The sequence below is a fragment of the Dasypus novemcinctus genome, chromosome 14, assembly GCF_030445035.2.
Source record: "Dasypus novemcinctus isolate mDasNov1 chromosome 14, mDasNov1.1.hap2, whole genome shotgun sequence".
Taxonomy (NCBI): domain Eukaryota; kingdom Metazoa; phylum Chordata; class Mammalia; order Cingulata; family Dasypodidae; genus Dasypus; species Dasypus novemcinctus.
This window is the reverse complement of record NC_080686.1, coordinates 72,522,275-72,550,170: the sequence shown is the minus strand read 5'-3', so window position 1 is coordinate 72,550,170 and position 27,896 is coordinate 72,522,275. Positions and strand designations below refer to the sequence as shown.

At 41.1% G+C, this 27,896-nt stretch overlaps 1 pseudogene; it reads right to left on the bottom strand.

Annotated features, from left to right (window-relative positions):
• Positions 1 to 1,788: 1,788 nt before the first annotated feature.
• LOC101431516 (cytosolic carboxypeptidase-like protein 5 pseudogene) overlaps positions 1,789 to 27,896 on the bottom strand; it is a 55,878-nt pseudogene continuing 29,770 nt past the window's right edge.

Sequence of the window (27,896 nt, the reverse complement as noted above, 5' to 3'; positions counted from 1 at the left end):
AGCCCAAATAGGGAAACAAGAGAGCTACTCCAAGAGAATAGGAAAAGATAGTCTATGTGCTTAGGAATTATAATACCTTGCCATCTGTGTCAGCATGAGCCTGGAGAGCATGTAGGAGAGTGGATTCTAGCAATGTTAGGGCAAGGAAGGAGAAATAAAAGCTGAATTGGTCAGAATCCATGGATATTAGTGTACTCACTCAGAATTCATGATTTATTTGTTTTCTTGGGCATCTGAGAGGTGTTATTAATCTTCTAGGTTAGCTTGGCTATGACTTGGACTCAAGAGTAGCCTGTAGTTAATAAGATAAAACTATTAGAACTTCCCTGGAATTCTGTAGAAGATGGAGTGTGAGCTCAGGGAGATGTAAGTGTTAGGATGCATCTCTTCTATGCATTCTTTTCAACCACCACCTGACCACTCTTCCTGAGAGGCTACTTCTTTAAACAAGATATTAAAAAATAGGTTCCTTGGTAGCCGTAATGCATATTGTGGTGATATAGACTGTGAGTTTATACAAGCTTCAAGCTTGCATAGTTTTCTGAAAACCAATTAAGTGATAATAGGCTTTGTGTGAATTCAGGAAGGATGTGAATGGGCCATATGTATATTCAAGCTTATCTGGGGTGCTAACAACCCCTAGGCTCTAAGAGACTGAAACCTGATCTAATAAAGAAAGTTCCTTTTTGTGCCAAAGGCACCGCTTGACCCCTGCTCCTAAATCCTCTGCATAAAAGGGATCTGTAAGCCCAGATGGGGGCTCAGTTTTTTGGACAGAAGTCCCCCAGCCCGGCCTGTTGTAAATAAAGCTTCCTTCTCAGAGAATTCCTGCATCCTTGCCTTCAATACTCGATCACCGAATCCTCCTGACTTCCACTACAGTGGTGAATATTCTTTCTAGGATGTATAAAACTAGGGATGCTGCACTGGATTCGCTATTCAGTTGGAATTGTGGGAACTTAGAGAGGCAGAGACCAGGTGGTAGAACAGTCTTCAGAGAATATGTAGGCATGCTTACTAAAATATGGTACTTGGACAGTGGTATTCAGAGTATTTTGATCTATAGATATATGTAGAGTGGGATAATTGATTATGGGTACCCAAAGGAATGAAATATATGGACAGCCTACTAAGGTTGCTTGACATATATAGGTAGAAAATTCTGAATCTATTAGGGAGAAACATAATATCTGTGTCTGCTGGAGGTTAATAATGTTTTTTGAGGAAGGACCCTGTAACTGAGCTTTAGGTGTAAACTAGGAATTTTCCCTCAAGTTCTTCCCCGAGGAACTATGGCCATTATTAGAGTGACTATACAATGGGGAGGCAAAAATACTCAGAATTTTCAGGAGAAAGTATCTAGTGACTGAATTGCTAATAGTCTTTGGGCGGGATGAAATGCCACCTTGATCAGATAGGTGGCTTAATATGTGAAAGATGGCCTGAGTCCATCTAACAGTGGATCCCCTCCTCTGGTTATTTACCTAAACCTGGAATATATAATGGAAATAGAAATAGTTTGTAAATGGAAGAATCGCAACATTAGTTCTTTTTTTCCCTCAATAAATTGTTAGCAGTTATTTTATTATACAAAAACATTCCTTAGGCTCCAGCTTCCCATACAAGGTCATTGGTCTTAGGGGTTTAGGATAATGCAGGGTCACAACTAGGAGGAGAACTGACTCCCCTGGTCGGGAGCGGCTTGCACTAACTTCAAGTCAAGGAGAAGGTCCAGGTCAGGTGGCCGAGTGGCTGAAGTATTTCTTCAAACCCAGTCTAGATTGTAGGTTACAGGGAAGGGAGGATGTTGGCCAACTCAGACTTGAGTGGCAGTGGGTACAGACCTTGTATGCTGAGTGAGGTGGGCAAAAGGCAGGAGCCCAGGCTGCATGAGGGGGCTGGGCCAGAACTAGTGGGAATTGGGGATGGAACAAGGCTGCTTGCAGTAGGGCGATGGGTCAGTGGCTCTCCTGGCTTCTGGGCTCTCTGACAGGGCCTAGCACCTTTCGGGTACTAGAGTCTAGGTCTGGAAGCCCTGCAGGCCAACTGCCATGAGAAGAAAAATTGGGGGAGTTCTTCATCAATGGAGAGTTTTGTTGGCTGCTGCTGCCAGTGCTAAAAACTTCCTGCCTGGCTCAAGGTGTTTTCAGAGCAGGAAACAAACAATCCGTTGTTACATTGTTACTGAGAGCCCCTCTTCTTGTTGGTATACACATTCAGGGAACTGCTCAGGCCTCTACTGTTGTGCATGAGTTTTAGCATCCAGACCCAGAGGTTCGTGAAGCTGCTGTGCTTCGACAGCACAATTTGGGGCCATGGATTACATTCTGCCATATCCAGAGTTGTAATGGCCATAGCTTGTCCCATCTGCTCAAATAGTTCCATAGTGTATCTGGAGGGTAAGGCCAGCAGGGGAGGAGGGCTGGCACGCCCATTGTCATGGCAACCAGCAGGGATACTGTTTACTAGGCAGCTAGTGTTGTAGTTGCATCCAAGTATGTAGTTGTGGGTCATCCCTGAGGCTTTGTAGATTGTAACACGGTCGCTTCCCTCCTTAGACTGGCCATCTCTACGGTCTCAGGCATGCGTGTCCTTCTCTGAGAAATTGCAGCCCTGGAAGTTGAAGTGGGCTGAATTCAAGGAAATGAACTTTGGATATAGCATGTTTACCACCTGGGTGTGCTCATCACTAAAACCGTTCCCATACATGAAGCAGCCCCTTTTGGAAGTGTGTCCATGCAGGTCCACATAGTAAATAACATCACTCTCCTTGGGAGGGACAGTCTCAGAGGTTGGCTACTCAACTTCTGTAGACTGTTGGGCACAATCCAAACACTGTTGCGCTTCTGTTCTGCTGGTTCTCTCTGTGTCCAGGCCTCAGGGTCATCCCCATCATATGAGTGCCCAAGGTGAGCCTCATTCTGGAGATTGTTGGTTTTCTCAAGCTCTGAGAGAGATGGGGACTGGCCTCATGCTCAGAGGGACTCTGGGAGTTCAGATGGGAATGCGGGCAGAGGTAGAGCAGTACACCTTTAGCCCCATAGATGGCCGGGTGCCATCTATGCATCAGGTTTCAGGTACTGGCAGTTCAGATTCATGCCATGGAAGTCTGTGCTGTAGTGGCCACGGACCACATCATTGGGATTCAACATGAAAATCAGCTTAAAGACAAAGAGCCAACGTAGAGTCTGGGCTTGGAGGTCTTTGGGTCGAAGGATGAAATCCAGAAAGCCAATGAAGACAAAGCTAGATGGAGTCTCCCCAGGGTGTACCCTATTCAAGAAGAAAATTCTCTTGCTTATGAAATGGAATGGTTGGAGGGTGCTGGTATCAGGAAACAGTTGCTCCAGACAGGGCTCTTGATTTTCTTGAAGCCCATGGCAGGAACTGACTTTAAGCAGAGCTACACGAAGTCCATCCAGAGATAGCAGAGGAGCTCCTGGTGCTAATAGGTGGTATCCAGGGGGCTGCTATTGGTAGGGTGATTCTCCTGAAAGCACTGGCCCAGCTGTTTAGTAAATCCTGGCAGTCACTGTAGGAGAAGGGGTAGCAGAAAGCAAAGAAGGTGGTGGTCCCATGGCCCTCTACAAAATGGTGAACAAAGGATATCATAAATTGTGTCTTTGTCATCTCAAGGGTAGTCCATTCTTGAATGTGTTCCCAGCGTGGCTGGGTAAGCACTGTGCTCACAATGGGGGGCCATGCCCTGGGAATACAGCTTGCTTTGCTTGTTCCTGTTCATAATGTCAATCTTGATGAGTTTCCGTTGAGTTCCTCCCTGGACACTGAAGTAGATCCATGACTGGTTCCCATTCTCAAATTCTGTTTCAGCACTGTGTGGTCAGGCCCACACATTGAACTAGCGGTCAGAGAAAGAGGCAAAATTGCTGTGGGAGCTAATGCTCCACCCCCTGCTCTTTCCCCATCGCTACACACAGACTCTACCTTCTCCATGCGGGCTAAGTGCCCTGAATCAAAACCAGAACTAAGGAAAATCAGAAGCAGCATGCATTTCCATGTCAGAGTTAATACTTTGTATTTATGGTTGGCCCAGAGCTATGTAAACTCTCTTGCCTTTCATAGTCCACAGGGAACTTGATTGTCTTGATAATCTGCAGGACATTATGCTGGCTCATTACGTTGATAATATTATGCTAACTGGATTTTAACAAGCAGTATCAAAGCATTCTAGATGTCTTAGATTTATTTAGTCAGAGTGATTTCCCCTGAGAAAATTAAGGGGTCTGTCACATGAAATTTCTAAGGGTCTCAGTATATTAAGGGATCCTTTCTAAAGTAAGAGACTGTTTGCTATATCTAAAAATTTGAAAGAACACAGAATGGATAGTGAGGCTTATTGGATTTTAGAGGAAATATGTGCCATATTTGGGGGCAATATACATTCTATTTAGCCATGATGCTCTGATCCATTTACATAAACCTGACAGTTTTTGTTGGAGACAGGATCAAAAAAAGCCTCTGCAAGCTAGCCTTGGACCAAGCTACACTTGGACCTGTGGTTCATCAGATATCTCCAATATAATTTGATGAATCTGTGGTGTACAGAGATATTGTATGGAGCTGCTGGTAAGATCTAACAGGAGAATCACAGTATAGACTCAGATTTATAGAGTAAGGTGATAGCTTCTTCTGCTGATAACTAGTCTTGTTTTTAAAACAGTTACTGAGGGACTTAGTCACTGTAGCCAGCTTGCACTACATGCCCTCTGGCTGCCTCTCCACTTTAGACCTCACCCTCTGAGGCTGCTGCTTCAGAATGAAATGGAAGAAGAAATCTTCATGCTTATCACTAACAATGGCTCTGGAATGTGTAAAGTTGTCTTTGGGGGCTGAGTGCTGATTCCCCTCTGTCATGATGCCCTTCATTGTTAGATACCCCATTATCACCAATTGGAATGATATCGAGAAAATCTGGTATCATACCTCCTACCATGAGCTTTATTTTGCTCTGTTCTCTTTTCTGAAGCTCCTCTAAACCCAAAGGCCAGCAGAGAGTAGATGAATCAGATAATACTTGAAATCTTCAGCACCCTGGCAATGCATGTTGTTAAATGGGTTATGCTGTCTCTATGCCTCTAGTCATTTTACCATTGTTGTTGTTTTTCTGGATATTGGAGATGGAGTCAACCATAGAGTTCCCATCTATGAGGTTACATCCCATATCATGACATTCTGTAGCTGGACTTGGCTGGCCAAGATGTGACAGGCTATCCCATGAAGATCCTGAGGTTACAGCTTCACTACAGCAACTCAGGGATAGATCATACATGGTCTGTACTACATCATCCTGGACATTGATTAGGAAGTGACTACTGCTGCATCTTCTCCTTAGACAAGAGCTGCTAGCTGGTTCTTTATGGTCAGGGGATCAAAATTGGCAAGGAGATATTCAAGTGTCCAGAACCTCTTTTCCAGGCATCCTTCCTAGGTATGGAATCCTGAGACCACCTTCACCTCAATCATGAAGCATGTGTTGATATCTGAAAGGGCCTGTATGTTAACACAGTATTGTCTGGCAGTACTCCCTAGTACCTAGGTATTGCTAACAGTATGCAGAAAGAGAGCACATCACTGTCACCCGGCACAATGAAAATTAAGATAATTGCTCCCACTCTATGCAAATGCTCTGGATTGGTATCTTTTCTCTTCACTTTCCAGCAGATAGGGATTAGCAATATGAGTGCAATGTCTTCCATTGTTTACTACATAATTCTTGTAAATGAGTCCATTAATTAGCAGAAGTATATCAATTGCTACATGAGTTAATTTGAAAAGTATAAATTTGCCTTGGTAAATATATACATATTATGTTAGTATCATTAAACTGGAATAAGCAATTTGCCTTTGATTCCTGTATCTGATAAAGCAAAATATCAGCACTAGATTGTTGAACTAATTGATTTGACCTTGTATTTCGTTAACTATTCTTTTAGTAAATATTTAATACACTGTACATATCTATTTAATACACTGTACATAAATACATATATTTAATACACTGTACATATACATATTAGTATATATTTAATACATTGTACATAAATCCCTACTACATGTGACTAAATCATTTCATGACTGAGGCAGTAAAGTCCAAAAATATTTATCCACTATATTATGCATCATGGTCTCCCTTGCAGGTATCTTTGTTCTCTCAGCTCAAGGATAAAAAACCTGAATTATTTGTGTCAGAGCTCCCAGGTGCCCCATGGCAGTGTCCAGCAGCACTGGGCACACCTAGTGCAGTGGTGGCCAGGTACTATGATGGCATCCAGGGGCACAGGGGGTGCACACCTGTATCTGGTGGTGATGTCCCAGATTATCCTTCCCGATGCTTGGCTCTCAGAGCCTTCTTGGTTCCAGCCTAACGTCCCAACCTGCTCCTCCAGCTTATCAACTATCTGAGCTAATAAGTATCTTTCCAATTTGATCCAATAAGTCTATTTTTTGTTTGTGATTGCCAGATACAGCTTACATTCTAATGGGTAAATGAAGTGCAGAGTCAATAAACAAACAAACATCAGAAATACTAGAAAGTGTTAATTGTGCATAGAAAATTAAACACACTAATGGAGAGGTTATTGAAAGGCTACTCTCAAGTGTTCTGGGAAGACCATTTGACAGAGGTGACATTTAAGAGTAGATCTGCAAGATAAGAAGGAACCAGTCATGTGAAGATCATAAAGAAGAATATTCCAGAAAAAGGAAGCAACTACTGCAAAGGCTCCAATGTGGAGCTCAAGCTCACCATGTTTGAGGAACCAAAGATAAAAAGTGGTGGGGCCAGAGAAACTAGAAGTGGTAGGGAGGGCTAGATTATGGGAAACCATTGGAGAGTCGTAAATAGGGGAGTGATGTGATTGCCTTTACATTTCAAGAGAGATCACTTGGACTACTGTGTGGAAATGGATTGAAAAGCAGCAAGAGTGGAAACACGGAGACTATAAATTAGGGTGCTGGCAAAAAAGAGAATTCAACTCAGAAGGTCCAAAAAACTATAATGAAGAAATCGTTTACAAAGGGGTGGAAAGGGTCAAGGGAACCCACCAGGACTACAGAGGCACCTCGAGACTGGTGTCAGCAGAAAGCTATTACCTCCTCTAGACCTGAGGCCAAAAAAGGAAGAAATCACATGACCAGAGCCCAGCTAGAGTTAGAGCCATTGAGAGTAGTTGCTCCATGGAGGTGGTAGTCAGGAAGAGACATACTTCCTGCCAGACGCGTGGTACCAAGAAGGGATGGAGATGGGGAAGTAATATCTTGACTTTTGCTTTCTTCCACTTCCTGATATTCTGCTGGTGTCACCCTTCAGCCCAAACTCAACCAGAATCTGACCAGCAATGGAGCTTGGATGATGCAGACTTCTGGGGCTCAAAGCAGTACAGAGAACGATTGAGGCTGGATCTGGGGATGGTGAGGGTGGTAAATAGTGAATAAATAGCAGTCCCCTCCTCCCCCCCATGAGAAATAATAGTCACCTCTAGGGACCTAGTAAGAGCTCTGGTTCTTAATACCTATTATGATGTTCTTTGGAAATAGAAACAAAGGGATCTGCTCCTTCATTTTATGGGGGTTGGGGGAACCTGAGGGAAAGGAAGGAACACAAAATGACCAATCAAAACTGTGTTACTATAAAACATGAGTAAGGGTACCTAGGGAAGATTTTGTAGGTTAGCTAAGGCCAAAAGGAGTTTCCCTAGACACCTGATAACAGATGGGTACTCCAAGGATTTTCAGAGTGCAAGCATTTGAGTTGGAGACACCAAATATCCAGTAAGTATTTATTACGAAGTGTGTTAGCCCATGTGGTAAAGCAGGATAGTACAAGTCTTTCCTGAGAGGAATTAAGGATGACTCAGATTTCTGGCTTAAACTGGAGTATTAGATTTATCATACTGTATTAAGATTATCTTAATATGTTTCTCTTACTAGCTGATTGAGGGCAGAGATTGGGTCTTATTTGTCATTTTCCATCCAATTCTTAACATATCATCAGAACAGGCAGAGTAGGAATGGAATAAATGTTCAATGGTCTTGTGTTGAATTTGCATGATAAAATTAATAATAAAAATCATTCTTTTTTAACATTAATTTTTTTTTAATTTTTAAAGAAACTTTAGATTACATAAATGTCACATCAAAAATATGGGGAATTCCCATATACCCCATCCCACCTCCTCCCACGCTTTACCCCATTCACATCTTTCATTAGTGTGGTACATTTGTTACAATTGATGAACACATATTGAAGCATTGCTGCTAACCATGGACTATAGTAAAATATTCTTATTCTAACTATAAAGACATGTGGTAGAGACCATTTAAACAACTATTTTCATTTTTGTTATTTATGTTTTCTCCTTTTTCATTTCTAGATATAAAAATGATTGAATGTAGTAGGAGACAAGAGAATAGGTTGTTTGATGTAGGAGTAGGAGGTTGCCTTCCCTTTGCCAAACATTTGTATTTTGCCCTTTTGTTTCCTTCTTCTGACTGAGATTAAGATGAAGAGGAAGGAAAGAAGAGAATGGGATTAAGGCACAGTTTAAAATGAAGATGGGCACTAGTGGAGAAAAATGAGAGTGAAAAAGGAGAGCTGAGACCAAGAGATGCGGATGAGAATGGAAGCAGCCCAAGAGAAGATGAGATGGCCCAACTTGGCTAGATTACACCCACCTTCTCCTCTCTGTCTTCCTCTTCCTCACATGAACCCATTCCCATTGCCACTGGCCTACATGCATACACACTTCACAAAGGCAATTTATACACAAAATCCTTAACAGAACAAGAAACTCTTGTGTACATGTGGACAATATAATCTGCATGAAATGACTAAATCAGAATAGCCTTTCGATTTTGATTGCATAGCTTCAGTTTAAATGCTCCTGCTGTGCTTTATGAGGTCTAAATATATTCAGATGTCTGTTCCATAGTTTCTCAGTTACTAAGTGTAGATTTGTCTCCATGAAGCGATGCTACCAGCTGCCCCCCTGGGTACCCCGTCGAGAGACATTTTCAGGGTATGCTGAAGTAGAGAGAGTCATACGAGATGGTGTGAGTCAAGTACAACTTGAACCCCCATGGACTAAAGAGGAATTAGTTTTTTTCAATCTTTATTTATCACTGTAAAAAATTAAACCAGAAAAAATATTTACAATCCAGGTGATCATTTTAATGGCTATATTGCTTGACAATCAGTTGCAAAGAAAATAATCTACTTTAGCTCTATTCGGAGCCTATTGTCGCTAATTTATTAAGAAAGTGTTTATTCTAGGTTCTTAAATGGTTTATCAAATAGTTGGGTAGGATGAAGCAACAGATTCTAGACTGAGCTTTCAAGATTGAATCCCAAAGTTGCATGCAGAATTGGGGTTTTTAAAATGCCGCTTTCTTTTCTGTGGACAGGAAGCTGTTGGCTTCGGACCCCACAATCACTACCGTGATCAGGGTGCCCCTAAAATCAGGAAACTGTTGCTATTGCTGCCAGAGCTATTATAGAACCACACCATCTCTTGTACTCTGTGCCTGTAAAATGTATGACCACTGTTCTGCCTTTCAATCCTCATGAAAGTAATGACTAAATATCCAAGGAAAGAATAAATGTCTCCACCATCTTGTTAGCAAGCAAAAACAAAAGTAATGGCAGAAGCAGAGGAGGAAAGAAGAGTGGCACATGCTCCTTACTTTACCTTTCAAATTTTAGGCATGTGCACCATATTTCCAAATCCATAGCACCTCTACACATCTAGTATAAAGGGATTCTGAGAAATAAATTTTTTTTAGCTTTCTAGGCTTTCTAGTAAATAAAGGAAGGGATTCTAGGAGGAAGCTGGGATGATATTTAGCACCAATCCACTGTATCTAGTATAATGTTTGAATTTCCCATCTTCCCATTTGGTATAGATGTTATTACTTAGGATGCAAACTAAATTTTGAAAGAGATGTTCAGATAACAACTTAGAGTATGATAAAGAGAGAGAAGCATGGGGTTTGGGATAAGGCAGACCTGCTACTCACTATTTTTGTGACCCAGGGAAAGTTATTGAACCTCTGTGAACCTCAGTTTTCCCATTTGTCAAAAAGAAATCAGAAACTCTACCTTGCAGTTCTATATTGAGCAATATAATATAAAGCTCCTGGCATATAAATGAGTACTGTAGTTGTAATTTTAAGGGTGCTTACTGTGCCTAAACTATTTATGCCAAATACTTGCATTCCTTCTGGTATGTGCTAGACAGAGGATCCCTATGTGACTAGCCCTTTGTAAAAACCCTGGGCGCTGTCTCTAATGGGCTTCCTGGACAGAAGCACTACACATATGTTGTTGCATTTGTGTTGCTGTGGCGGGAACCCCATATGAATGGGAGAGAGCTTAAGAAAACCTGCATGAGGATTACTACAGACTTGGCTGTGTGTCCTTACTATACCACCATAAAAAGTCTTAGCAATAGGTACAGCTATATGCCATGTCTCCTGAGCCTTTCTACTGAATTTCTAAACATGGTGGCCTTAGGGACCCCAACACAGACCCTCATAAACTTTATAAAGTATGCGAGATGTAGGTAACAAGTCTCTTACATTACGGTATGAGATTTCTATTTTGGGAGAATTTCAGGGCATGGTGGAGCATGGAGCCCATGGGAAGAATCCTTTACCTTTCCTAATATCATCAGGGAGATCCTTCTGGAGAAGTAGAGTTCACATTGAACCCTGAATGATAAGGTTGTAGCCAGATAAACACAGTTGATTGTGATACATTCTCAAGCATAATTTCACATGCTCATCCTCAACATATCTCTCTAAGCCGTAATTGTCAGAATACGAAAGCATTAAGAGTAACAGGCATAGCCACTCACAGTAACAGGGCTTCTCTCGTCCAAATAACTCTCCATGGCAATAGAAAATCAGCACATTTTGGTCTTCCACTGGTTTGGAGCATCAGGTTAGTTTTTCCTTAATCACTGATTTTTAACTTGTAATCCCAAGATTCACATTCCAGCTCTCTGCTGGCTCAGCTCAATATCCACAGATAAGTGTTAAAGTCCAGCTCACGGTTCCCCTGTCTATCAGTCTTAGGATAGCCTTTTTTTTTCAGTTTTACTGCAGCCTTCTTGGTGTTTAACCAGTCTACAAGTAATTCATCCCATATAACATGCACAATCTAGAATAAATCCTGCCATATTTCCCTACTTTCCTTTCTATTCAGGGGCAATTATCATCTCCTCATGGTTTAGGACAGTGGTCTTCAAACTTTAATATACATTAGAAATACCCCAAAGGCTAAAACACCTTTGCTGGACCCTATCCTTAAATTTGCTCATTCAGTAGGTCCAGGGTAGGACTTAGGAATTACATTTCTAACAAGCTTCCAGGTGATGCAGATGCTACTGATTTGGAACCAAACTTTGAGAACCACTGGTCTAAGAATTAAAGGAGGAGGCTACTATTTCTCAAACTAGATCCATGTATCTAGTATCTGTGGAATACTGAGATTTCAAAAACATATTCTCAAAGACCTGTGAGTTCTCTATAAGACTTTCAAATTTTGTGAAACTATTTTGATAATTCTCTGAAAAATATTAATATAATAAACTTCATTATATTAAACTATTAATATAAACTTACTCTGACAATGCTATTGCCATATAATTTCAGGGTCCAACTTTGCATTTATGATTACAATCACGTTGGTACCAACTTGTGCACCTTTAATTTTTGCTAATGAGACTAGATATGGGATAGGAACAAAAGTGGACTCAAAATGTAAATGATGTACTCACAGTCAGTTAAGACCAATTGATATTATTAGTGCTGTTTGACTGGAGATTTAGCGGTAATTTGAATAGAAAAGTATTAAAGAAAAGTGTTATATGAAACCAAAAGCATGTCAAATTCTAAAGAACCCATGTGGTAGAAGACAGTACCATATTACATTATCTTCACAAACGGTGTTTTAGTTTCAGCTGTCACACAAACTCAATATTATCATTAATTTCATTAGAGTGAGGCATTATTTGAATCTAGATAATTGGACAGATATATCACTTTTCATTGAGCTGTTTAGCATAGCTTAGAAATTGCCAGAACTCCTATCTTATCAGTCAATTTCATGAATAAACTAGAGGTCAGACTTTGTGGACCAAAGCTCAATCTAAACAAGTAATTACAGTGGTAAGAAGGTTGTTGTTTCATTCTTTAATGCAAATGCAAGGAAATTTAGATAAAGTTCTCCTTACATAGATAACAAAAACTAAAGAAAGGGAATGAGTTTTAAAAAAGACAAAAAAAGTGTAAAGTGCAAATAGATGTGGATGGAAGAAGAGAAAGGGAGAAAAGTGGGAGAGTGAAAAAAAGAGAGGGGAATGAAGAGAGAGTAAGTCAGTGGAAATCTGCCTGGGAATAAATGAAACATCTCCATAAAGGTCAAAGTCATATTATACCAAATATTTATGAGAATATGAAATTTAATTGTTACGACAAGGTTTATACAAGAAACCCATGAATCTTTTTCTTCCTGCTATGCTAGAACCATCAATCAAATTAACTATATATACACTTTACTCAAAACAAATTTAAAAAACAGCAGTGTCACATTGGACAAATGGCTTCAATTTAAAGGAGCAGATATTTTTAAACACTTACTTCAACAATTCACAAATTGCTGAGTCCTTACTATGTCCCAGGCACAATGGACATCAGACATAGAGTGGTAAATAAATAGATAGGATACCCATCTTAATGGGGTTCACAGTGTTGAGGGAGCTAGAAGCAATAAGAAACCACAAAGTTAGACTACATCATGGGATCACTTGTGTAGAGGAGGCACCGGAAACTACAGAAACAGTAGGAGGGACACCTAATTCATATTTAGAGGGTTGGGGAATGATTACTTAGGAAGTTGGGTAGGAAAGGACTAGCAGCTGGGTCTGTAATTTATTTTCTGCCTCTGGGGAATGCTGATGACATGCTGATAACAAACCTAAGGGTGTTTTCTAGAAGTAGTGTCCTTATGTATGAAATGGCATCTCTATGGACTATCTAGGTAGTTACTGCAAGTAAACCTGAAATTTATGAACTTATGGTATTAACTCACTTGAAAATGTCACAGAAGCTATCTAATTAATGGGATAGATAAAGGAGATGTTCCATAATGGAAATGGCTCTCTTGTATTGTATGTTCTATTGTACATCTTAAGATGAGATGACTAGATCTGATTACCTTTGTGGATGGTCTCAGATTGTCCATGTTTCACTTGTGTATTGTGATTGCCTATGTGCTCTAAATGAAATAACAGACCCTTTCGTGTTATCTCAGCAATGAGAAACTGGCATGAGGTGTAAGGAGGAGTTAGCCAGATAAAAGGATGATGAGAGTTGGAGAAGGAGATGGACAAGGAATGGTTAATGTGAGCCTGGTCATTATTCAGGAGACTATTAGAACTGAAGATGTGGCCCCAGAGGTGAAAACGAAAGTATAGGCTTTTACAGAGAAGGAGATATGGGATATGTAAAATAGGTATAGACAGGAGCCTGGGGAGGATCTCCACTCATGGCTGTTGTGTCTTTACAGTGAGGGAACCATTACCACCCTGATCAACCAGGTCTAATGGAGGACTCTTGGTTGCCTCAAGTCCAACCCCTCCTCCAACAAACCCTTAGTCAGTTGGAGTTAGGGATGAGGATGCAGGGTGGGGAGGAAGCCATTGACAGTAAGCTGTAGGTGCTTCATCCCATCCCATCCCATCCCATCCCATCCCATCCCATCCCATCCCATCCCATCCCATCCCATCCCATCCCATCCCATCCTCTTCCTCCCCCACCCGTTGTCCGTTCTCTGTGTCTATTTTGCTGCGTCTTCTTTGTCCGCTTCTGTTGTTGTCAGCAGCACGGGAATCTGTGTTTTCTTTTTGTTGCATCATCTTTTGTCAGCTCTCCATGTGTGCGGTGCCATTCCTGAGCAGGCTGCACTTTCTTTTGCACTGGACGGCTCTCCTTACGGGGTGCACTCCTTGTGCGTGGGGCTTCCCTATGTGGGGGACACCCCTGTGTGGCATGGCACTCCTTGCGTGCATCAGCACTGCACATGGACCAGCTCCACATGGGTCAAGGAGGCCCAGGGTTTGAACTGCGGACCTCCCATGTGGTGAACGGATGTCCTAACCTCTGGGCCAAGTCCGCCGCCCTGTAGGTGCTTCTTGACCACAGACTCTGTTTAACTGGATGACCTCCACCACATTCCAACTAAGCATTGGAGGAAGCTGTAATCCTGCTGCCACAACTGTGTTCTGGTATGTTCATATTCTACCCCACCTGGAGGGATCCAGCCCCTCCCCAGATTCCCATTTCATGGAAGAACATAGATGATTTGACTAGAAAGGGGCCTCCTGAGTGGAGTGATAGGCTGGGAATGCTCTTCACCCCCATGCCCAGGGCTTTCCCTGGGGGACGTGATTGAGCGAAACAATCGCATCTTGCTTGGGGCAAGGGCCTCTTGTATGAGGAAGGCGGCCACCATGTGATGACCACCATTGTAATTGCCTGAGGAGCCAGACTGGTGGGCAGTAGGCACGCACCTGATAGCCAGAAAATCCTGCAACCTGTGGGATGGGTCTGACGTAGCCCCTTTTTCTCAAGGTCCCCATTTGCCAAACTTTGTTTTTGTGGCTACTAAGAGCAAGGGATCCCAAAGAACAGCATAGATGGGATCTCCAGTGGAGAACTTTGGGAACAATATAAGCTAGAAGGAGGACCACAGATTTACGGGGACAATCTGCCTCTGCCTGATCCCCTCCTAATCCCCAGATATGGTCATAAGGAAGAAGAGGATCCTGCAGATTTCCCACCTCTCCCTTCAGCACTGACTGAAGGAGTTTGGCTCTTGGTAGAAACCCTCTTTAACCAGAGTTGACTAAATTAAAAATGGCCTAGGGGTGGGGCCAAAGTTCCACTGAACTCATAAGGGACCTTCTATCTGTGGGTATGCTCTGCTCCACCATCTCTGCCTGTAATTGCCCTGAATGGCCAGTGAAAAAGGTTGTTGGAACATAACGGCTGACAGTAGACTATGGGTTCTTGGATGTAGAAGTGCTACCTTTGGCACCCATGATCCTAGGCATTGTTCTATTTGCATATTGGCACCAGCATATTCCTCATCTCATTATCTTCCTGGCTCCTCTATATCAGGTGATGTGGAAAACAGGCACTTTCCACTGGGGAATTGAGGAGGAAAAGGTCCTGCAGGAGATACAAGTGACCTTTTCAACTACCCTGTCTCTATGACCTTTAGAGCTTGGATTTCTGTTAGAGCTACAGGTTTCTACAATCCAGACCTACATTGACTTGTCTCTCTGGCAGAAAGAAGAGCAAAAGGATTTTGTGGGTCCCTGGGTTTTGGGACAATAAGTTCCCAGACACAGCCCAGCAGTACTCCTCCTCTAAGACGCAACTTCTGTTGGGTCTTGCTGGAAATGAAAAGGATCACTGAGAGCACTCAGATCCTCTTGAGACTGGAAATTTCCATCATGTCCTGGGCCCTCAGTAATCAGAACACTCACCCAGGCAGTACCCAACATGAGAGGATCATCAAATGGAAGATCATTTAAGGTCACACTCACCTGGGCCCCAGGAATGCCACATTTGCATGAGCAAGTTGCAGCACCAAGTGAGGATCCTTTCCTCCCTTCATTGGCATCCTGGGGACCTCAATTCAAGGATGCCCACCAGATTCTCAGCATTGGTTCACTGATGGATCAGCCAAGCTGAAGCCAACTGGCGTCTATCAGGCAGAAAAGGTGGTTCCCTTGCCTTGGTCAAACTATTTACCACCTCTGACACTTGAAAAAGTGACCAATAGTTTGAACTATGAGTGTGGGAGTGCGAGCCACCGTTGCTAAGCCGACCCGGCAACAGGCGTGTGCACAGCCTGAAGCCGCAGTTCAGGGTGGCTGGAACGGGCGACCACGCCCTCAGCCTGGTACGGGCGAAGCGCCCTCAGCCTACCCGGGCAAGATACATCAATAACGGTCGCCTCCCACTATCTCCCCCCTAGCCTAACATCTGGTCGGCTCTCACTTCCCCTTTCCCCTCCCCTATTCCTAACCTCTCCGCCTGCCCTCTGCCTAGCAACCGCGTACATTCACCTATCAGGAAGCAGTACCCGCCCGCACCTATCAAATCTCTCCACGCAGTCCCTAACCCTATAAAGCCGTATCCCCTTCCGCAATAAACCAGACTTGTGCCATCAGCCTGTCTCCGCGACTCCTTCCTGGGTCGTGCGCCCTCCACGCCTTCAGAGCCCCCGAGGGAAGCCTCAGCGGCCGTACGAGGCTTTCTTCCCCACGCCAGGGACCCCTCTCGTCCCACAACGGGACCCCACTTGTCCCTTAACAGGGACCCCGCTCGTCCCACAACAGGACCCCACTCGTCCCACAACAGGGACCCCACTCGTCCCATAACATGGACCCCGTTTCATCCCTCATATGAGTGATCCTCTTGGCCCTGGAACACTCAGAGAACCTAAGTACTCCCATGTACCTGTTTACTGACTCATGGGCCCTCACCACATTGGCCCTCTCCTACCATCCCAAGGTACATCCTGCATCTTGGTCATGGTAGACCCTTATTCAGGCTATGGCTTTACCTTTCCAGTTCATTGCATAGATGTGGTATACATGAAATACCTTGGAAAAGTGGCTCTGCCATCCTTTCAGGTACCTAGATGACATTTCCTTTGACCAAGGATCCCACTTCATTGCACAATCCACTCAGTGATAGACCAAGACTCACAGAGATGGATCTTTCTTGTCACCCACTACCTACAGTCAGCCAGCATTATGGAGAAATTTAAAGGCTGTCTGAAAAAGGAGCCTTGGTGTCTGACAACTTACTTACTGGATGGATTTTCTCCCTTACTTGGGCCCTCTGGGGGTTGAACTCAGCAGTTTCAGAAAGGAATTTCCTAGCACAGGGGTGAGGTGTGATGGGGGACAGATGTGGGTGCGAAGGGGATAGGGTGGTTTAGCAGTTTGATATTATTGATGAATTCCAAAAAGAAATAACTAGGTTATGTTTGTAAACTGATCTTTTTCTCTGGGCATATTAGATTACATTGGATTCAGAGGTTTACTTGATTAAGTAATCAGGTAAACCTCTTGCACCTTTAGGGCCACTAAGGGGTGGGGACTCAAAGATAAAAGGCATGGCAAAGTACAGAGTTGAAGGGTTCTTAATGCTGGAGTTTTGATGTTGGAGTTTGATGCTGAAGCTGGAACCCTGGGAAGAGAGGAACCCTAAGCCAGAGAGAAGAAAACCTTGGGAAGAGAGGAACCCAGGAAGCCTGAACCCTGTCCAATGTGGGCAGCCATCTTGCTCCAACACATGAAACTAGACTTTGGGGAGGGAAGTAACTTATGCCTTATGACCTGGTATCTGTAAGCTGCTACCCCAAATAAACACCCTTTATAAAAACTAACCAATTTCTGGTATTTTGCATCAGCACCCTTTTGGCTGATTAATACAGACAGGAATCCAGGTACCCAAATATTGCTGCATGTCTACCCTTGCACCTATTAAGATGAGGGCTGGCCCTGAAAGAGGGATCAAGGAGACCCGACTTGGGACTCTCCTTTTCATTCACTGTCAGGAGGTCATCCTGCTTTTAATCCCATTATACCTTCCTCACAATTTTCAGGATGGTGGGAGGTACCATGCAGAGGGGTGAAATGATGGAAGCAGGCCTAGAAATACTGAACACAAATGGGCTTAACACAATCCACTGGGCTGGACACACACATGCTGGAGGTTAGCGAACAATACCTACCCCTAGCTGGGCCACCAGCCCCCTTGGGAATGGTCATAGAATAACTTTGAGGAGTCGTGACAACTCTCAGCTATCAGAAAAGGGTGGAATTGTGCGAGAAGATAAGGCAGGATCGCCTACTCCTGGGGATGTCTCAACTCTCAAACAGGATCTCTCCTCTCCAACAGGAAGTGGTGCATGTGGAACTGCCATCCACTGACCCTGACCTGCAGTTGGCCTCCCCAGGAAACTGGCTGCAATGCAATCTCTTCCTCTGCTCTTTTGGACAATTTATACTGTGTAAGTAATAAAGTGGTCATTTGCTGAAAGTTTCTGTTGTGCCTGAGCCTATGTTCCCATGACACACCTTACAGCAACTTGCTCCATAATAATGCATACAAGTGGCATACCTCAAATGTAAAAATACAGAAGTGTTTAAAATAAAATGACAGAAAAAAAATACCATGCAAATTGCTAACTAAAAGAAAGTAGCTATACTTACATTACTATCAGACAAAGTAGATAGTAAGGTAAGAAGCTTACTAGAAGTACAGTTCATGATAAAAGGATTAATCCACCAGAAAGACATAACAATTGTAAGTATGCATGCACCTAATTATATAAGTCACAAAATATTTAAAACAAAATCTGATGATACTAAAAGATTACATATCCACAAAAATAGTACAAGATGTTAACAGACTTCTCTCATTAACTAAAGGGATAAGGATGATAGGAGATGGAAATTTAAAGGCCAGAATTTCTCATAAACATAGATACAAAAATTCTAAACAAAATAATAGCAAGTCACACCTAAGGATAATATATTATGACCAAATAGGATTTGTTTGAAGAATGCATGTCAGTTTAATATCAGAAAATAATCAGTATAATGAATTGCACTAATAGACTAAAGGAGGATAAATGAATGACTATTTTAATATTAGTAAAAGCACTTGATAAAATTTAACATCCATTCATGATTTTTAAAGAGACCTTAGTAACTAATAATAGAAGGTAACTTTCTTAATCTGACAAATGTTATATATAATGAAATCTATAACAAACAATATTCTTAACAGTGAAACTGTTAGGTATAAAGTAAATGTGTCCAATATCTCTACTTCTATTCAATATTGTAGTGGGTTCTGGCCAGTGCGCTTGGGTCAGAAAAGGGCATACAAAAATCATAAAGATTGGATAAGGAGAAATAAAGCTGCCATTATTTACAAATGTCATAATTGTATTTGAAAAATCCAAAAGAATACAATCGTAATAAATTAAATTTAATAATTGAATTTAGCAAGATTACTGGGAAAAAAATAAGATACAAATACCAAATTTATTTCTATATACCAGGAACAAACAGAAGATGAAATTTAAAAAAATTATACCATTTACAGTAGCATCAAAATATATCACATATCTGGGAATAAATATATTGGAAGGTGTGCAAGATTACTACAGTGAGAAATTCTGGTGAGAGAAATGATGCAGACCTGGACACTGGCAGATATTACACAGAGGCAGCCTGTCATGTATTTCTCACCTTAAACTCTCAAGATCTTCTGAAACATCCATAAACAGCATTGATGATCTCTCTAACTGCTCAAGAATGTCTTGATAAACCTCTGTTGTCTCCCAGATAATATCTTACCCAAGGAAAGAAAAGCTTTGTTTTGTTTTCAAAATGTTTGAAATTCTTCCTTCTTACCTCTCTTCTCTTTCTTGTATATAAATATTATCTTTTCCTTTTTAAAGATGAAAACAATCTACTACTTATTTCTCTTGCTATAGTAACTAGCATGGTGATAATGATCTACATATATGGATTATTCTTTGACAATAGGTAAATCTATAAAAGAAATTAAAGAAGACCTAAATACATGGAGAATATCTCATGCTCATGCAATGGAAGATTCATATTGTAAAAGGTCTATTCCCCCCACACACATATTTTAATCTATACATTGAGCTCAGTAACAGTACAAATCCCAACAGGGTGATATTTTTGTGGGAATTGGCAAACAATGCTAAAATATATGTGGAAATATAAAACCAAACAGTAACCAAGGAAATCATGAAGAACAATTTTGGAGGCTCTCTACATTATATTAAGACTTTATTATAGGGAAGCGGACTTGGCCCAGTGGTTAGGGCATCCATCTACCACATGGGAGGTCCACAGTTCAAACTCCAGGGCCTCCTTGACCTGTGTGGAGCTGGCCCATGCGCAGTGCTGATGCGCGCAAGGAGTGCCATGCCACGCAGGGGTGTCCCGCACATAGAGGAGCCCCACACGCAAGGAGTGCGCCCCGTAAGGAGAGCCACCCAGCGCAAAAGAAAGTTCAGCCTGTCTGGGAATGGCACCGCATATACGGAGAGCTGGCACAATAAGATGATGCAACAAAAAGAAACACAGTTTCCTGTGCCTCTGACAACAACAGAAGCGGACAAAGAAGAACACTCAGCAAATAGACACAGAGAACGGGGGGAGGGGGGGCGGCGGGGAAGGGGAGAGAAATAAATAAATAAATCTTTAAAAAAAAAGACTTTATATAAATCAACAGTAATTATGGCAAGAGCCGCCTTGCGCAAAATAAAAGCAGACCCTGCCCAGGAGTGGTGCCACACACATGCAGAGCTGATGCAGAAAGATAATGCAACAAAAAAGTGACAGTTTCCCAGTGCTGCATGACAAGAATGCAAGCAGATACAGCAGAACACACAGTGAATGAACACAGAGAGCAGACAACAGGGAGAAAGGGGAGAGAAATTTAAAAAAAAAAAAGTGAAAAAGCTAATTGCAAAGATAGTTGCAATCTATACCTGACCAAAAACTCATATCCAGAAATGTATATATATCCAGCAAATCTGTAAGTAAAAGTAAGACATCTCAATAGAAAAACAGACAAAAGACTTAAACATTTACTTGATGAAGGAGGAGATCCAAATGACTAATAAATACATGAAAATGTTCTCAGCACCATTTGTTATCAATTAAGTCAAAATCACAATAAAATATTATCACTTGCCAGAATGGTTAAAAAGATTTCCAAAAGCAAGTGATTATGTAAAGCAACTGGAATTTTCACACTGCTAGTGGGAATGTATAGGTACAAGAATGTACTGAAGTTGTAAGGACACATACCTAGGAATTTCACTCCAAGGAATTTACCGAACAGAAATACTTATGGTAGGTGTCAAATGAAATTTATAAGACTGATTTTAGAAATGTTCCTCGTAAGAGTCCCCAACCGGAAACAACCTAAATATCCATCAACAATGAATTAGGTAAATAAACTGTGGTATGAAGATACACAGTTGGATGAATGTTCAACAGCAAAATGAATGATATGCTGCTATTTACTACAATAAGAAGATTCATACAATCATAATATTGAGTTAAAGAAGTCAAACACAAAGAATGCATCCTTTATGCTTTTATTTGTATGATACTTAAAAAACAGGCAAAATTAATCTCTGGTATTAGAAATTGCAACAGTGTTACCTTGGAGATGGGGGTAGTTTCTAGGCAGGGTCCAAGGGGATTCCTGGCATTCTGGTAATGTTTTATATCTTGATGTGAGTGGTGGTATCACTGGCACTCATTTTGTAGTAAGCCATTAACTGTACACTTGCTTTTGCACTCTTCTGTATGCATGTTAGCCTTCAATATTGTTTCCCAAAAAACAAAACAAAACAAAAGCATACACCATGAGGTTTCGGTTTAGTGCCCTAATAAAAGAGAATATAAAATAATCCACTTAAAAAAAAGTGTCAATTTTTGAGATTTTTGTTTCAAAATAGCCTTGAAAGCTGTGGCTTTTCATCACAAAAGCAACATTTGAAAACAGAAAATAGGTGTTCTCTGGCTTAGCCTTCCTGTGACATGTTTCTGTGAGATTTGGGGGAATTCTAAATGCTTGGCTTTATCAATTAAGTGTGAAACCTGGGAAATGCAAAACATAATGTAGAGAAGAATGAATGATGGCCAAAGAACAACTTTCTTAACACCCAGGCAGGTGATTAAAACCTCTTATAGGCCATGGGGAAGAGGAACCTTAAGAAAATCTAAAAAAGTAAAGCAAAATATTTGGATGTTAGTGTGGAGCCCCATAGCCTCTGCCATGCTATCCCCGAACCCCAATCTAATCCCATGTGACTGGTCCCATGTGGAGGGATCCTAGGGCAGAGGGGATATGCCATTCTCCCCAGTCTCAAAGAGACTGCAAATCTCCGGAAGAAGCCCTATATCCCAATACCACCAGAGAGAGGAGAAGCAATGGATGAAGCTTAGATGTAGAAAGAAAGCAGCCCTGATACATTCTCCCCAAGTCTCTGCCAGATCTAGACACACATGCATGGCAAAACATCTGGCAGTTTCCAGGTCTCTAAGAGAGGCATGAGGATTAACAGTAGACCAAAAGAAATATAAGGCTGATCGAGACTGCAGTGAATAAACAAACGAAGATGATGCCAGCAGCAGGTGTAACAATAGAAGAAGCTGACTCCTAGGACCTGCTGGGGTGAACCACCCGTCAGGACAGGGGAGCAAGGTCAGAAGATGACCATGGAATTCCCAAATCACCCCATACCGTAAGGTTACATGGGCCAGGCTGTTCCCAACCCCAGAGATAACTCAAGGAGATAAGGGGAAGAAAAGGGAGGAGTTTGCTAAGGAGACCAAGCTGTAAACTGGAAGTAGCAGAGTGGTGTTGAGTGGCAAAAGTTTTTCACCACTGAGCAGAGAGGAAGAATAAAGTTTTAATTTCTTCACTTCTGAGTATGTGGCTATAAACTGTTCAACTGCTACATGTAAAAAGATTTGCAGGCAATTATGAGGAACTGGTTGATATTCCCTTTGCTTCCAAAAAAAGGTGCTCCTTCCAAGGTATGGGAAGAGAAGTGAAGGAAAAGAAGTGTTTGATATCCATAGAGCAGTATAATTATCCACACCTCACAGGGTTATTATAAGGATTGAGGAAAATTATTAAAGCAGCTGCATGGAGTAAACATCAGTGGATACTACTTTTTCTCCTGGAATGAAAGGGTTGAAAGAGACCTCCAGGGGCCTTCTGGTCCAACCCCCTGTCTTAATGAAGGAACATTCAAGCACTTCAGGAAAATCACTGTCTGGCCTAGTTTTATAGATTTCAGGCATGGAAAATACTAGCATGAATCATAAAATTATCACAGATTACAATCAACAACATTTTGCAACTCCTTCTTAGCAATTTAAGCTCATTCCTTCTTATTAAAGTCCCTGTGAAAAGAGACAATAATTGGCTATGTCCTTTTCTATAACTTTTCTTTTACTGGAAAACATCAAATCATCACTTAGCTTTCTTTTATGTAAATTGTTTAATTTCAACTCACTCATTTAACCTCTCCTCATATATCCTATTTTAAGATCTCATTGTATATTACAGGGACAGAGGCAGGACATTGTATATCCTGCCATAACCCACTGAATAGAGTGGGGGAGAGTATAAACTACAATGTAAACTATAATCCATGTGGTGTAGCAGTGCTCCAAAATGTATTCATTAAATGCAATGAATGTGCCATACAGATAAAAGAGGTTGTTGATGTGGGAGGAGTGGGGAGAGCGGAGAGTGGGGTATATGGAAACCTCTTCTATTTTTTAATGTAACATTTTGTGTGATATATGTATCTTAAAAAAAAAGACAATAATAAGAAAATTTGAAGAAGATCTCATTGTTGTCACTTCTTAGCACTAAATTCTTAAAAAATGTGAAGATCAAAAGAACACAATGCTTTATTAAGGAGGAAAATTATAATACTTACCAATTTTTATGGCAAACTATGATGTTATTTTATGAAACAATAGTCAAACATTGCTAATTTGTTAGAAAGTTAATGTTTTATAAAGAGCTAACCATGAATTGGACTCTGCCCTGTTTGGTGCATTTTTGACAAAAGAAGAAATTAAGAGGCAAGAAATGTCAGTGACTTACAAATGTTCAAACTGCTAGTTAGTGTTAGAGGAGGGATTCTGACTCCAGCCACTTTCTCCACCTGTTTCCTGTCTCCAGGCTAAACAACCATCATGGCCCACCTATATCACTATAGTAGTTTCCTAAATGCTCTAGGCCCACATACGTTCTTGCCATTAATCTATACTCTCTACTTTGGCCAAAGATCTTTTCAAAAAGATGATGTCAATACCTTAATTAAACCCCTGCACTGATTTTCCAGGGCTCTAAGGGTAAACACAAAAATACTTTGACATGCAGACAAGATTCTGCAAGGTCTGCCTTGCAAACCTGCAGCCTGCTCTCCTACCATGGACCTACTACTTTTCTTCCTCTCAAGTTATTCTAGTTTTCTCTCCACCCCAATCTCATTAGGCTCAATGCTTTCCTAGCAATTTTGCAAATGCTATTTCCTACCCTTGAAATGCTCTTTCCTCTCCTTCTTCACTGTTAAATCTTGCTCCTCTCTCAGTCTTCAGCTCCAGCACTGTCTCTTCAGGAAGTGTTCCCTAACCTCCCGTATAACCCATGTCCCTGTTTAACGTTTCTTTCACAGCTGATCTCCTCAGAAGTCTCTGCACAAGTCACTCAGATGGATATAACAATGTTCTTTGCTATGGACAACTCACATTTTCCAGTTTAATGTAAAACTATTCTTGGATAAAAGCAACTTGGAAATTTTTGATGTTTTTATATCCGTTATATACCATCTAAGTATAAACACTGCTTGCTTTGCAAAAAGTCATTTCAAGCCAACTCTTTTAGACCTGCCTTCTAATCTGCCAAGGTACATCCATACAGTTTTAGAACCTTCATTTCTCATGCTTGCAATTTTATATTTTTTGGTTTGTTGTTGTTTTTAATAAAATTTATTTTATTTTTTAAAAAGATTTATTAATTTTTTTATTTCTCTCTCCCCGCCCCCCCCCAGTTGTCTGCTGTGTCCATTCACTGTGTGTTCTTCTGTGACCACTTCTATCCTTATCAGTGGCACCGGGAATCTGCATTTCTTTTTTGTTGCATCATCTTGCTGTGCCAGCTCTCTGTGTGTGCATCGCCATTCTTGGGCAGGCTGCACTTTCTTTGGCACCGGACGGCTCTCCTTACGGGGAGCACTCCTTGCTCGTGGGGCTCCCCTACATGGGGGACACCCCTGCGTGGCAGGGCACTCCTTGCGTGCATCAGCACTGCGCATGGGCCAGCTCCACACAGGTCAAGAAGGCCCCGAGTTTGAACCATGGACCTCCCATGTGGTAGGCGGATGCCCTATCCATTGGGCCAAGTCTGCTTCTCAATAAAGTTTATTTTAAAACAGTTACATTTACAAATAAATTACAAAGTTAGTACAAGGAGTTCCCATATACCCCACGCTCAGTTTTCTTTATTAACATCTTCATTATTATGGTACACTTGCTATAATTAATGAACCAATATCAATACACTTTTATTAACTAAAGTCTATCCTTTATTCAGATTTCCTTAGATTTTACCTTACGACATTTTCTGTTTCTGATTCCCACCTCGGATACCACATTCAGTTTAGTTGTCATTTCTTCTTAGGTGTGTCTTGACTGTGACAGTTTCTCAGATTTCCTTTGCTTTGACTCTTAGTTTTGAGGAATGCTAGTCAGGTATTTTGGACTGTCCCTCAAAAATTTGTCAGTTGTTTTTCTCATGATTAGAGTGGGGATATGTATTTTTGGGAGGAAGACGGCAGAGATGAAGTACCATTTTTCATCACATACATAGGATATGTGCTATTAATGACTTATCATTGTTGATGTTAACCTGTACCACCTGGCTGAAGTAGTGTTTGTCAGGTTTCTCTGCTATAAAGTGACTCTTTTTCCCCTTTCAATACTGAATTCTTTAGAAGAAAGTCACTATGCGCAGCCCACGCTTAAGAAGAGGGGAGTCGTGTTCTATTTCCTTGAGGGCTGAGTAGCTACATAAATTATTTGGAATTGTACTGCATGGGAGATTTGCCCCTTCTCATGCAGTTATTTATTTACTCAACCATGAATTTATATCAGAATGGATACATGGATATGTATTATATATTTTATGTTATGATTCAATGCTACTTTATTTTGTTGCTTAAATTATTCCAGCTTGGGCTATTGGGAATTCTTTCTGTTGACTCCTGTGTCCCTTTGAGATACCCTCATCATTGTGTGTGTGTGTGTGTTTGTGTGTTTGAGCACTTAGTTTCTGGCACTAGAAGATGCTACAGGCTCATCTTGTATATTCTTGTCCCAGTCCTAGAATCAGCCATTTCTCCAAGGAGTCCTTTTATTGGAGAACGGTATTAGGAGCCAAGATCTGGGTGGTTACATGTCTTTGTTGCTACCTGGATGTCATTACTTTTAAGCTCCCTCAGATGGAAAAGCAAGAAGATGTACATGTATGAATTAGCCCATGTATGTACACATAAATACAAATAATTCTGTATGTAAACATTATCTACATTAAGGTAAACTTGAGTTCATGCTGATACATCTAAATCTAATCACCTACCATATGGATCATTACAACTCCCTTCCCTAGGTGATGGGTAACTTCTCACTCAAACAGTAAGAAACCTGGCTCCCACTATATGTTATCTATTTATTTAATTGTCCAACACAGAACGCATTATAATGGTATCAGAATTGTTAACTCATACTCCCATGAGAAACAATTTTATCAACTAAACTACAGTGCTTATGTGTAATTCCTTTTGCCTTTAGTCTTAACAGATTCCACTCATTTTCATTACTACTTAGGCCAGTACTTTTCCCAATCCCTGCAGTGAGGTTGTTTCATACATTTATAGTACAGCTAGACACTCAAAACAATTCCTTAAAAATTTGTTTACATTAAGATTTACTCTTCATGCTGTAGAGTTCTACGGGTTTTGACAAATGCACAGGGTCATGTATCCACCATTACAGTATAACACAGAACAGTTTTATTGCCCTAAAAATATCACCTGTGCTTTTCCCATTCAATTCTCTCCATTTCTCCACAATCCCTAGCAGTCATTGATATAATTATGTCTATAGTTTTGCACTTGCTAGAATGTTGGGAGCATACAATAGATAACATTTACAAATTGGCTTCTTTCACTTAGTAATATACCTTTAATATTCAACCACTTATTTTGTGACTTGGTAGCTCGTTTCTGTTTATCACTGGAAAATTTTCCATTATATGGCCATAAAATGGCTTGTTTATCCATTCAACTATTGAAGGACATCTTAATTGCTTCCAGTTTTGGGTGATTATGAATAAGGCTGCTATAAGCACTCCTGTGTTTTTGCATGGGCATAATTTATCAAATCATTTGGGTAAATACCTAGGAACACAATTGCTGGATTGTATGGTAAACAATGTTTTGTTTTATGAGAAACTGACAAATTGTCTTCCAAACTGACTTAGCAGTTCCACCAACCATGAATGAGAGCTCCTTTTGCTCTGCATCCTTGGCAGCAAAATTGCTATCATCAGGTATTTTTATTTTTTTTTTGTATTTTTTAAAGTCTTTCTAATAGATGTGAAGTGGTATCTCACTGTGGTTTTAATTTGCAATTCTCTAATGACAAATGGTGTTGAGCATCTTTTCATATGCTTCTTTATCATGGGTATCTCTTCTTTTAGAGGTGTCTTTTCAGAACTTGGGCCCAAATTTTTAAATTGAGTTTTTTTTTTTCTTATTACTGAGTTTTAAGAGTTCTTTTTATATATTTTTTTTAAATTTTTTTATTTTTTATTGACTTTGTAATAATATTACATTAAAAATATATATGTGAGGTCCCATTCAACCCCACCCCCCCACCCCCCCTCTCCGCCCCCCCAACAACACTCGTTCCCATCATCATGACACATCCATTGGATTTGGTAAGTACATCTTTGGGCACCTCTGCACCTCATATACATTGGTTCACATCATGGCCCATACTCTCCTCTATTCCATCATGTAGGCCCTGTGAGGATTTACAATGTCCGGTGATTACCTCTGAAGCACCATCCAGGGCAGCTCCATGTCCCGAAGACGCCTCCACCTCTCATCTCTTCCTGCCTTTCCCCATACCCTTTGTCCA